This window comes from Convolutriloba macropyga, chromosome 11 (assembly GCF_964194025.1).
Source record: "Convolutriloba macropyga chromosome 11, txConMacr16.3, whole genome shotgun sequence".
Lineage (NCBI taxonomy): Eukaryota > Metazoa > Xenacoelomorpha > Acoela > Convolutidae > Convolutriloba > Convolutriloba macropyga.
This window is the reverse complement of record NC_134478.1, coordinates 56,626,116-56,638,754: the sequence shown is the minus strand read 5'-3', so window position 1 is coordinate 56,638,754 and position 12,639 is coordinate 56,626,116. Positions and strand designations below refer to the sequence as shown.

General features: G+C 33.1%; 2 protein-coding genes and 2 long non-coding RNA genes across 4 annotated transcripts in view; all 4 read right to left on the bottom strand.

The window, feature by feature from the left end:
• The window catches only part of LOC142349475 (uncharacterized), a 477,119-nt gene that overhangs the window by 201,015 nt on the left and 263,465 nt on the right, over positions 1–12,639 (bottom strand). The gene's annotated exons all lie outside the window — the stretch shown is intronic.
• Positions 1–12,639, bottom strand: part of LOC142349478 (uncharacterized) — a 254,211-nt gene that overhangs the window by 123,451 nt on the left and 118,121 nt on the right. The gene's annotated exons all lie outside the window — the stretch shown is intronic.
• Positions 2,224–3,320, bottom strand: LOC142349804 (uncharacterized). The gene is made up of 2 exons (XR_012760848.1): positions 3,218–3,320; positions 2,224–2,702 (listed from the first exon to the last, which is right to left on the bottom strand). It is a non-coding gene; the product is annotated as an uncharacterized LOC142349804 (long non-coding RNA).
• On the bottom strand, positions 8,468–9,663 carry LOC142349604 (uncharacterized). The gene is made up of 2 exons (XR_012760835.1): positions 9,624–9,663; positions 8,468–8,924 (listed from the first exon to the last, which is right to left on the bottom strand). It is a non-coding gene; the product is annotated as an uncharacterized LOC142349604 (long non-coding RNA).

The following is a 12,639-nucleotide window of genomic DNA, read 5'->3' as shown; positions in this document are numbered from 1 at the left end:
AGACTGAACAACTAGATCAGAGGGTAGCCCAGGTTAGCTATGTTACGTTGTAACAGAGTTCAAGAAAGAAAAATGCGAAATGAAACAAAAGTCATTTTTCTTCGAGAACTGTTACAAAGTGGACTGGCTTAGTGTAAGCATTTCAGTATAGCAACTGCTATGGTTCATTCTTTGTATCTTTCCCATTATAGCCCCCCCCCCAGCTTAGTCGTCAGATAACCTATAGCCCTAACACTAACCCTAGCACATTTTTATGTCCTCTAAATGATCAAAATAATTAGAGGTCAGAGGTTGCTCCTAACCAGAAATGTAGTCAACCTTTTTCAGAGGACGCAAATTCGGCAGGTTTGTGGTTTGTAACATTACTTAGAAAATTCCTCTTTTAATCAAAACTTCTTTTTTCAGGTTTGCTCCGTTTTGAGTCTTGATTCTATTTGTGCGTTCCTGAATACGAGTTACCCTAGTCCAAACATTTGCAAATTTTCACTGCTGAAGGTCAAATTTGCAAATTTTTGCAAACCAAGGCGAAAATTGCAAATATTTGCAAATTCGTAAAAAATGATAAAAACAACCCGTTGCTGCGCCCAGCGCTACTTAATGACACATACTATATAAAGTTCAGGTAATTTTACCTTAAAGAGAACTTAACCCAATTCAATAGTTAAAGTTGATACGAAACATTCTGCTCAGGCCCGAGAAAAAAATTGGTTTTAGGCGAAAAAATTTGGGACCCCAATTTTCAGTTTCTAGCTGTGTTTTACCTTCAATAGGAGTGCTGTTTTGCTACGGCACGCTTTTTAGATAGATTGGAATGCTAACAAAAGTGACGCCTTACCATTTTTGAAATTTACACATTTAATCAACAAAAACGTAGTGCCTACTTTTATGCATCCCTTAGGTTTATATTCAGCTCAACGCACTACTGTCGATTTGTTTTCACGGTACTTGAACACTTTTCATCTTTCAATTTGTATACCGCAGAAGGGAATAAAAAATAGTTTCTATCAATAGAGAAATTGTTCATCACAATTTAATTTTTGGGTCTTTTTCATTATAGCCCCCCTGCTTAGTGTTCAGACAAACTATAGCGCTACTATTGGTTCAGCTCAACGCACTACTATTGATTTGTTTTCACGGTATTTGAACACTTTTCATCTTTCAATTTGACTCGGGTCAGTGGAAAAACTCATTTCAAGCGAGAAGAATTGTAAAAAAAAACATTATAAACACCAAGCTGAAAGTCTCTGGAAGCTTTAATTTTACATCTTTTGTTGCCCACTCTACTAGTCACGCTTAGCATAGGCAATATAAATTTTAAAAAAACTTGATTAATTTTTATGGAAACCGGTGTTTCAAATAAGTTATCGCCGTTGAAGTACATATGAAACTTTCTGTTTAGGCCCCACGAAAAAAATTGGTATAAGGCAAATAAAATTGGGACCCCAATTTTCAGTTTTAAGCTGTGTGCTACCGGCATTAGGAGCGCTGTTTTGCTATAGCACGCTTTTTAGATGGATTGGAAGGCTAACAAAAGTGACGCTTTAACATTTTCGAAACTTACACATTTAATCAACAAAAACGTTTATTTATTGCTACCCAAAACGTAATGCCTACTTTTCTGCCTCCCTTACGTTTATATCCAGCTCAACGCACTACTGTCGATTTGTTTTCACGGTACTTGAACACTTTTCATCTTTCAATTTGTATACCGCAGAAGGGAATAAAAAATAGTTTCTATCAATAGAGAAATGGTTCATCACAATTTAATTTTTGGGTCTTTTTCATTATAGCCCCCCTGCTTAGTGTTCAGACAAACTATAGCCCCCCGTCCCATCATGGTAATTATACCATTTGGGGGGGTATAATTCCATTGGGGGCTATAATGGGAAAGACCCCAATTTTGGATTTAGAACGGTTTTTAATTGCTCGGAAATTATTTAAGGTGCAACAGATTAGTATCTTCAGTATTTCTGGAGCGGAATTGCCTGAATTCTGGATTTTTTTAAATCTTGACGTTGCCGTTGATGTGCAAAATATATGTATTTGTGTTTGCCTCTGCGTGCGTGTTTGTGTGTCTGTGCAAGCGGACGTGTGTGCATATGTGTGCAGTTGTGTTTGGGTGTGTTTGTTTGTGCTTGCGCATAAACATGCGCGTACGTGTGCGTGTGTGGCAAAAGAAAAGTTTTTTTTTGGTTGGGCAAAAAAATTTCGTCGTCAAAAAGACAAGAATTCAAAAGTTTATTTTAAATTTCTACTTAGGCTCAGTTGATCACAACCCATATTAATTGTTTTCAATCATTATATTTATAAAACACATCTTTTAAGCACATCGATATTTCACACAACGAAAGCACTGCACTACTGATGAAAATCTAAACGAACCCTGCATCAATTCCAATGGTCACAATTTCAAATTTTCCCATATTTTCCCAAGACTGATTCCAATAAAAGTCTGTCTCATTAGAGTGTTGAATTTTGCACATATCTTTGAGGGGGTAAAAATCACGCGGGCGCAAACACGGCCAAGCATTGCGAGTTTACCTTGCATGGGATCCTGATTTGGGGACGATACTTCTCGCGTTTGAATACATCTGCTGCTTGTTTGCCGACCTCTCCATGTATGGCATGTATGGCGTGCAAGCAGAGAGCTGCAATTATAAAGAATAGAATCTTCATATTGGGGCGCATTTTTATCATTCGCCCTAAATTGAAACAGAATAGTAGTAGTTTCAGACTGTTATTTTCAATTTATTGCTAGTCCTACGCCGGCGCCTATCTTGCAAGATCTTGCAAGATTCTTGCAAATGACGCTTATTTTGCAATATGCAAGATCCGAACGTTTAAATTGCAATACGTCTTACAAAAACATGACAATATCGAAGTTTAACTTCCAAGATTCTTGCACAGTCGACGGCTATTTGAAAGATCTTAAAAGGGAGCCTTCGATAATTCACTAGGGTCTTAGTGTTTCATTTTTCACTTCAACGATTTCTCTTTTAATTTTTCTCATTTCATGCATTAATCAAAGCTAGTTCATTCTTCTAATTCAAACAAATATTTGTGAGTTAAACATGAGCTGCATACCCGACTGAAATGTAAAAATGTAATGTCAATAATCTCAAAAGAAAATGCTGATTTCCTCACAAGATTCAAGCCAAAAAATGGAAAAATTTATTGGAAAAAATCTGTAAATTAATTTTAAGAATTTGTGAATTACTCGGAAAAATGTGTTGCCCGACAACTGATTAAAACTGTATTTTGGGTTCTAATATTTGGCTTTAGGCTTTATTTTGCAACTGGTTTTCCCAAGTGTAGATACTGTAAATAGACAGATAAACTTAAGATCACCTTTTAAACGTTTCGCGCGGCTTTTGAGGTCTGAAACTTATGTGAACAAGTGACTCTGCTGAAAAAAACATAGAATGGGTAAACTGACACGACAGTCGATGTTATGCCTGTGGACGCCCGTACTAATAATGGTTGTATGTAATCAAAGAGCCATACGTCATTTTGACCACAAATAGAAATTTTGCAATCGCTGTGACTAAACGTCATGACTAACCCTTAACTCAATCAAGTTTTGCACACCCCAATTAAAAAAAATGTTTTCAAATAAAACAAATTTAGTTTTAGTGTGTTGAAATTCTACAATCGGATGATAAAAAGAATTTATAAAAAAAATTTTCCTTAAGGCCAAACAGCTGAAAGGCAGATAAAAAAATTAAAAAATTATCTTCAAAATTTGATTCCTTATTGAATCTTGGAAAATTGTTTTATATTATGCCGCAAGTTTTACACAAACAAATTTTTTGTGCGTTGTTTCTGTTTTTGAACACGGTATTTCAAGTTGTCGTGATTTACACTAATTTTTTTTGTCGCTGAGGAAATGGTTTTAATTAAGATGTTACTGAACTCTCCTCAATATAAACTTTCATTAAATATGACAAAATCTTCAATAGCACTTTCAAATACATAAAGATATTGAAGTAATTTTGTAAATTGGCACCGAAGGAGCCGTTAGCAACTTAGTCATCCAATATTTCCCAAAAACCTTTCTGTCAGGTCTCAAATAATTGTTTTAAAAATTTGTGAATTACTCGAAAAATTGTTTTGCCCGACAAGTGATGGAAACTATATTTTGGATTCTATTATTTGGCTTTAGGCTTTGTTTTGCAACTGGTTTTCGCCGGTGTAGATACTATAAATAGACAGATAAATATAAGATCCCCTTTTAAATGTTTCGCGTGGCTTTTGAGATCTGAAATTTATGTGAAAAAGTGACTCTGCTGAAAAAAACATAGAATGGGTATACTGAAAGTCGATATTATGCATGTGGACGCCCGTACTTATTTATTAAGGATCTGTGTAAAAATTTTGTTTACAGAAATAATTTTGCACAATATCTTAATTTTTTAACACACTGCTAATGATTTTGGAAATAATTTCAATCAATCAAATTAATTTAAAAAACGACTTCAAATAATAAAACTTCTAGCAGCGTGTTGCTCTGATTTCTAGTACATCAAAACATTACGAGTTGTTTGACCATATTCCTTTCTAAGAGATTCCTAAAGCTCTTAACAAGCTCTTGAAAACAAAACATTTTTGGGTGGTACCACGTGAAGCTACTCTGATTTCTTAATTGATTAAATTTTGCAAGATAAAATATAGTCACACAAAATGCAAGATTCCATAAAATGCAACTAATAACCAATCAATTTTTAATTAATTTAACATTTAAAAAACTTCATATTTAAAAATAACTCACCGATGGCTTATCTATTTTCTCTGTGATGCTTTCTATGACAATTAGTTGAGAATTTTCTTGGCGCAGCTCTAAGTTTGATTGGTTCATATAACAACAAGCTTTAAGAGATGATCCTCAAATTTTTCTTTAAACTCAGTTTTTGCTTTTTTGCCAATTGCTATAACATCTCTTTGTTCTGAAGCATTTTTTTCTAATAATGGTTGTATGTAATCAAAGAGCCATACGTCATTTTGACCACAAATAGAAATTTTGCAATCGCTGTGACTAACCGTCATGACTAACCCCTAACTCAATCAAATTTTGCACAAACCAATTTAAAAAAATGATTTAAAATAAAACAAATTTAGTTTTAGTGTGTTGAAATTCTACAATCGGATGATAAAAAGAATTTATAAAAAATTTTTTCCTTAAGGCCAAACAGCTGAAAGGCAGATAAAAAATCATCTTCAAAGTTTGATTACTTATTGAATCTTGGAAAATTGTTTTGTGTTATGCCGCAAGTTTTACACAAACAATTTTTTTGTGCGTTGTTTCTGTTTTTGGACACGGTATTTCAAATTGTCGTGAATTACACTAAATTTTTTTGTCGCTAAAGAAATGGTTTTGATTAGGATGTTACTGAACTCTCTTCAACATAAACTTTCATTAAACATGACAAAATCTTCAATAGCACTTTCAACTACATAAAACTATTGAAGTAATTTTGTAAATTGGCACCGAAGGAGCCGTTAGCAATTTAGACATTCAATATTTCCCAAAAACAGTCTGTCAGGTCTCAAATAAATGTTTGAAAATAACAATTTGTGCAAATCACCGCAAAAAAAATCCCACATTTAGTTGTTGATAAAATTTACAAACAATTTCAAGTTTGATGTCTAGATTTGAAACAAAAAATTCTCTGTGAAAATAAAGATTTTTCCTAATGAATTTTTTATGGGTAGTTGTTTAATCTGACATCGAATATTTTCATTAATTTATTAAGCGGCTGTAATTTTTAATCAGACACTTACTTCTCTTTTACAATAACAGATTTTGCTGAAATTTAAAAAAAACTATTTAGAGAAATTTAACAACAACTATTTAGAGTACCATAAACTTTTGAATATTTACTCTGCTAGTTTTTGCCTGTCAAATAATTACGCCAGAGCTTGAAAATTCCAAAACAAAGAAAACAATTGCTTCAAAAAACGTACAAAAAATGGAAAGCAGTTAAATCGGCGAAGTTGTTGGTTTTTTTATTTTCTTCAATTCCAACCTGTAAATCGAAATTTCTCAAGCGATCTTTTGCGAACTGCTAGTGATCAATTGGTTTTTTTAATTGGCAATTAGAAAGTCGAGGGTTTTTTTTATCGAATTGTATACAAATAAGGCTTTCTTTGATTTACGTTGAATTGACACATTGTTATATCTTTGTAATTGTTAAATCAATTGTCAAATCTTTGATAACAGTATCAAATTCCTGTACCATTGATCAGTTATATTTACATGTGCAGAGTAGTTTGCTTGAGTATATCAAATAAACGAAGCGTTTATTTGTTCCATTGGTATCTGAGACGAGTACTCAGGTTTTCGTTTGTTCTTAATTTTTTTTCAAATTTTTAATCGTATTTTATGGTATTCAATTTTGCAGTTTTAGATTAGCGAAAATTGTGACCTCTAGTTCAAGCCATATAGTTGCAGTCTTTAACGATCAAGTCCAATTTCGAAGAATTCTTTGTTTGAAATTTGAGCAACCAATAGGCGCTGAGTTCTGTGGAAAAAAAGAAGCCAGTCAAGCCAAACCAAAGTTTTTTTGATTCATTGCCTGCCATCAAACTACTTTGGATAGATAGTTCTGACAGCAAGTTTATTTTAATTATTCTGATGAAACTTTTTGCTGTTTTTTCTTCTATCTATGGCTTTTTTTCAGTTAAAAAGTCGATACAAGTGTGTGGTCTTTATGGCATCAAATTTATTTTGAAAAACTATATTGGACAAAACCTGCTTCCTGAGTATTAATTTTCTAGCTGAAGTTCAACAAAATCTTCTAGAATTAAAAAGCAACAGATTGAAATTTTTGGCATTTGGGCACGTGTACTGGTTGGATTCTCGTGAGTTCGAAGCCACGTCTTGCCAAGCTGCTTTTCACTCGAATGTCTACTATGAACTTTTTGTAAAGTATTCTCCAAGCTATGGTCGAAGGCGGATTTTAGTACGCAACAAAAAAATTACATAGTACTATGTTTATTCAAAATGGGAAAAAATTAGGCATATTTAATGCACAAAACATTTTTTGGTCTACAAAAAATTTCAAAACAATTATTAGGTTCGATACAACTTTTACGCCATGGATGACGAATAATTTTTTGTCATATACTTAGCGCAACATAAATGGAGGTAAAAATGAAAAAATGAAGCAATATATAATATGAAAACACTGATTTGAAAACCAATTTACAAAAACTTCTCAAAAGGGAAAAACTGACACTTTTTTGTGCCCTAGTCCCATGGAAGTTCGGAAGAGATACTTGATTTTGTCTTCGGTGTATTTATTGAGAGCTGTAAAATTCTGTGCCCGTTTTTGTTGCTGCTGTTCAGCCCCGTGCCGCTTTTGCCCTTTTTACTTTTCCCGTAACTGATAAAAGCTAAGGTCTAAGGCAACCAGAGAAAAAGACACATAAGAATGATTTGAAGATATTTTTTCGGATAGTTTTTTTCATATTTTTGATACATTCATTTTTTAAGAGTTTCTTTTAGCTGTGTCACGGTTTAGAATAGAACATCTTTATGCTCGCCTGAAAAATTAGACTAAGCATCCGTAATTTTAAATTGGTAACGAATGTAACCTCACTTAGCACTAAAAGATATAAAGTTTACTTATGTAATGTAAAAGTTTTATCGGTGTAACTTTTTTTATTTCTTCGTTTTTTTATTTTAAAATACGCACGTAATTTTTCCCCAAAGTTTTCATGTATTGAATAATTACATATTATGATCGGAACCAGGGACTTCCCAGGTACTTAATACCGATGAACTAACTCTCTGTAATACCAAAAGAAGAGAGGCATTTCACTTAAAAAATTTAACTTGAATAAAATTTTCAAAACCTAAAAAAGTTGAGCGTCATGTTTACAGTCCACAAAAGTAAACAAAGTAGATCTAATCAAGTCCAAAAGTTGTTTTTTTATCATATGTAAAATGTCCCAAAAAAAACTAATTTTTAAATTGAGCCCTTTCCTTATTTAGCATTTTCAATCTGTGTTGTAGGTTAAGAAATCTTGATACAATTAAATTCTAAATCTGTTAACTTGAGACAAAATCAGAACTGCCGTTAATTATCAAGATCAGAAAATGTTTAAAAATAAGTTCAAGTTACTTTTTTTCAAGTTGATTTAAAGTTTGAATACAAATATTTTGAACAAAAATTTGCTTTCGCGATGCCTTGATTAATTTTTTAAGTTTATTCTCTTTTTTTTTCTGATTTTTTGTCCAATTGTTTAAAATGAGTTCACCTGGGTGGTTTTTTAAATTAGCCTAAGTTTTGATACCACCAACTCTAACCTAATTTCTTCCGAAAACTCACGTCATTCATTTCTAAAAGGTGTAATGTTTACCTATGAAAAGGTAAAGTTTAAATTATTTGTGGGGTAAATTTATTGTGTACCTATTTTTCTAAAAGTACTGAGGGCAACCTAAACTTCGATCTTAGTTGCGCTCAAATTGGAGCAAATTTTCAATTGTTTGTTTTGGTCCGCTCTAGGTTTTCTTCTACAACTAATTTACAAATCTGCCAAATAAACCGTCATAGTTTACAAATCAACTGAAATAGTGTTATTAGCGTCATCAATCAGTCTTCGCTTTTTCTTATTTTTGATTTTTGCTCTGAAATTTTTTCAAAAGCGTTATCCGTTTTCATTGAGGCAGACATATTCCAAGTTTGTATTCAATACTGCACGTTTTGTATTTGGAACCATATTTCACACAATCGGCATCCGAGTAACAGACTATCATCTCCGATAGACGCTTTTCTCGGTTAATTTCCAGTTCGTTCGAGTTGACATTTCTTGATGAAGATCTCGGCATGATCAAAGACCAAAGCAGCACAGTAATTAGCACAGAAGCCATCACTCTCTCTCTCTCTCTCTCTCTCTCTCTCTCTCTCTCTCTCTTCCTCAAACTGAAAAAGAGCTTTGAACAATTGAAGGGTTAGGAAATGAAATTACCCAGTTTTAGACCTCGACTAAAATTCATTTTTTCAAATATATTTATAATAGCACAGTTCTTTTTTCGAGAAAATATGAGAAACATTGAAAAATTTGAACGGTAAAACCCGTTGAGTACGTTATAAGCGAAGGTCAATTTTCAGTGCAAATATAAGTTTGTTGGGTCCAGCATGAACACTTTAGGTCGAGGTAAAGTCGATCCTCATATTTGGGTCGAGCTAAAGTCCAACGTCAAAAATTTTGGTCGAGCCAAAGTCTAGCTGAACGATTAGGTCCAGTTAAAAGTCTTTTCATGGGCTATTTGAGTCCGGCATGGTCTTTTCATAAGTCGAGGCCTAAACCTGGGTAACCCGTAACAATAAATAGATCCTGGTCTCAAAGATTAGTAGGCATGAAACATTAACTTTGCCCCCCCCCGACACTTGATAATTTTAAACACATTAAGTTTGCTTGGAAATGGGACTTTTAAACTAATTAAGGAAAGACCAGCAAAGTGGCGTGGGGGGAGGGGGGTAGAGAAAACTATCTAACTCTTATTAGAGTTTTTCTATGCTCACAATTTTCTCCTTAAATTATTACGATTATAGCCAGGTGTTGCACTAACGTCAACTGCGGAAACCTTGTTTTTTTTGAGAATTAACTCTGAACAGTACCTGTGAGATTAGTAGAGCCTCTTGTCTTCCGTTTTCAGCTTATTAAGTGACCTCAAACCCGAAATTGCATCAAATTTATTTAACGAATTCGCGCCTTTTTGTGTCAAAGAAGTCATTTGTATTCGAAAGAAACGTACTCATTGAAGATATGCTTTTTGAATTTGAGCAAGTTTCTCTCTTCGGCTCTTCTTTTATTGTTAATATGCATAAAGAACAGAGACACAATGGTATTCGGTTGTTTCCAACTTGAGAAATATTCGGCTTTTAAACATTAGAAATCGACGGTATTGTCGTTTTTTCTAACCGAAAACAACAAAAGTTCACACAATTTTTTAGTGGGCATCATCATTTTTTCGGTTTTTAACCTAAGAAAGATTCAGTATCATCCTTTGTAAACGTAAGAGAAATTCGTTATTGACGTTTTTCGAACGTTAGACATATTCGATATCGTCGTTTTTCGACCTAAGAGATTCGGTACCATTCAGAAAAATAACACTTTAATCTTCTCGGTTTTAAAAGCAGGTTATTCCAGCAGACTGAACAAACAACGGCCGCCACGTTCAATCTCAAACGTAACCGATCGACAAAAAATAAAAATTTGCTTATAAACTACGGGAATGTATGTCAAAACTCAGTGATTGCGAGTTAATCAACAAAATTATTAAATTATTATGAATGTTCAACACGTATATTAAATTTTGGAATTAAAAAAAAACCATGAAATTTATATTCGTTCAATTAGTTTTGAGAACGAGCTAAAGAAGGATTTTCAACAATATTGCTCATTCTTTCAGAAATACCCTCTTTTTCTTCCTTCAGAACAGAAATTTCCTCTAAAAAATACGATCTCTTACGTTTTAAGTACCGAATATACCGAATCTTCTAAAACCGAACATACCGAATTTCTCTTGCGTCCAAAAACAACGACACCGAATCTTTCTTTCTTTAACTACCAGCAATACTAATATCCGACAGTAAGTTCATTTGAAACTCCTGCAAAGAATGCAATTTTGACGTTTGATTACCTTATAAACAAAAAAAACAAAAAGTTCCTATGAAAAAAAACAGACATTTTTATACGTCTAAAACATAAACTTACCGACAATCTCTTACGTTTAAGTACCGAAAATACTGAATCTAATTAGATCAAACAAACAGAATCTCCGCTGCGTCCATAAACGACAATACCAAACCTTTCTTACGTTCTTACGTTCAAACCCCCAATACAGAAAAAACCGAACGTATCGACGCTTTCTTACGTTTGAAACCGAAAAACCAAAGATTTCCAACAAATATTTTGTCGGTTTTGTTTGGTTTTCTCTACAAGGGTTTTGCCTGGGTATGGGTGCTGAAAATTTGACAGATTTCTCCAACTATTTAAAACTTTGCTGCTGGCAAATCAGAATTTGATATATAAATCATGTTATTTGGTTGGCTGATTGCTCGCTTATCGATCAACAAAACTTTTATATTTCAGGATTGGCTGTGAATGTTGCGCGTATTCTTACTAATGTTCAGTTTTGATAGAATGATATCGAAACCTAGGTGGCCACCTGTTTCCTTAAATTTCCAGATAAAAACACAAAACAATTAAGTTTAATTCGTGCTTTAATTTTTCTTAAATTTCTTAAAACAATTAAGTTTAATTGTTTTAAAATTAAATTTCTTAAAACAATTAAGTTTAATAATTTTTCTTAAAACAATTAAGTTTAATTCGTGCTTTAATTTTTCGGGACATCTGTTTCCTTAAATTTCCAGATAAAAACACAAAACAATTAAGTTTAATTCGTGCTTTAATTTTTATGCTTTTTCGTTGTCGTTTCATCAAAGTTTCTAAAAAGTTCAATAATGTTTATTTCCCATAAACGAAAAATGTTTCCGGTAGTCAGAAAACGGCAAATTGGTTGATAAAAACCACAAAAAAAAGTTCTAGCCTACAAAAGGACAATGAGCGGTGCCCGACTTCTGAAAAACGAATTAAGAAACAGATCTTAGCAAAAACAAGGCCGCTGATATATCAAAAGAAGAATATTCACAAACTTTCATTAAGTTGTTCGTAAAATAAGTTCATAGGATCATTTTTAATGATCAACTTAGTTTTCAGTGGTTTCAAGCTTTTTTTTTTACTATTTCACGCAAATAAAAGAAGAGATCGCGACAAAGCATAACAAAGCAGCTCAATGCAGTTCATAAAATACCCTAGTCGAAAATTAATAAAAAATTTATAAAAAATATATAAATCTTTTGCAATTAATGAATTATTTATATATATTTATAAACTTCTAGAAAATAAAACAAAATTTCTCAGCTAAGATATTAGATGATAGTAAAAAAAACTCGCTTTTGATTTGGGTTTAAGACTTAAAGAAAAAACTGGGCGTTTATGTTACAATTCAGGGAGCTTCAGGCATCCAACTAGCTGCAACGGGATCTGTAAATTTTAGTTTTAAAGCTCTATTTAGTTTTTATTGAACATCACGTGGAAATTTGCAAAGGGTTTGCAAAAAGCGGTTTAAATTATACAAAAATTGCCAGTGACTTATTATTCGATGTCGATTACCTTGATTAATGTTTCAATATAGCAAAACTCAGTTTATGGGAAAAAAGCACCTAAGCTTTCCTTTTGTAAAATTTATTGTGGTGACTTCCTTGGAGTAAAATTAGATAGTTTGCCGTTCCCATCCAACATTTGTCTGCCACCTCCAGTGCGCAACCCACGTAGGTATGACATACCGGAGCGCGACTAACGTTTATCTTATCAGAGGCAATTTCGCCTAGATTTTCTGGTACCCCATACACCTTATCCTGGTAAATTCTAAATTTTTCAGTTAGTTAACATATATCAATTTCTGTAGCTAAATCGGGTGCAAATTTTTGAGTTGAAATAATTTGAGTATTTTTAGAGGAGTGATGTGTAAGGCCAGTTTTGAGCCTCCGGTGTCTTTTGGCCCCATCTCTGCCATAAACTCCTAAAAAAGACTTCAACGCCAAAATGCGTTGAGGGGAAACGTTGAGG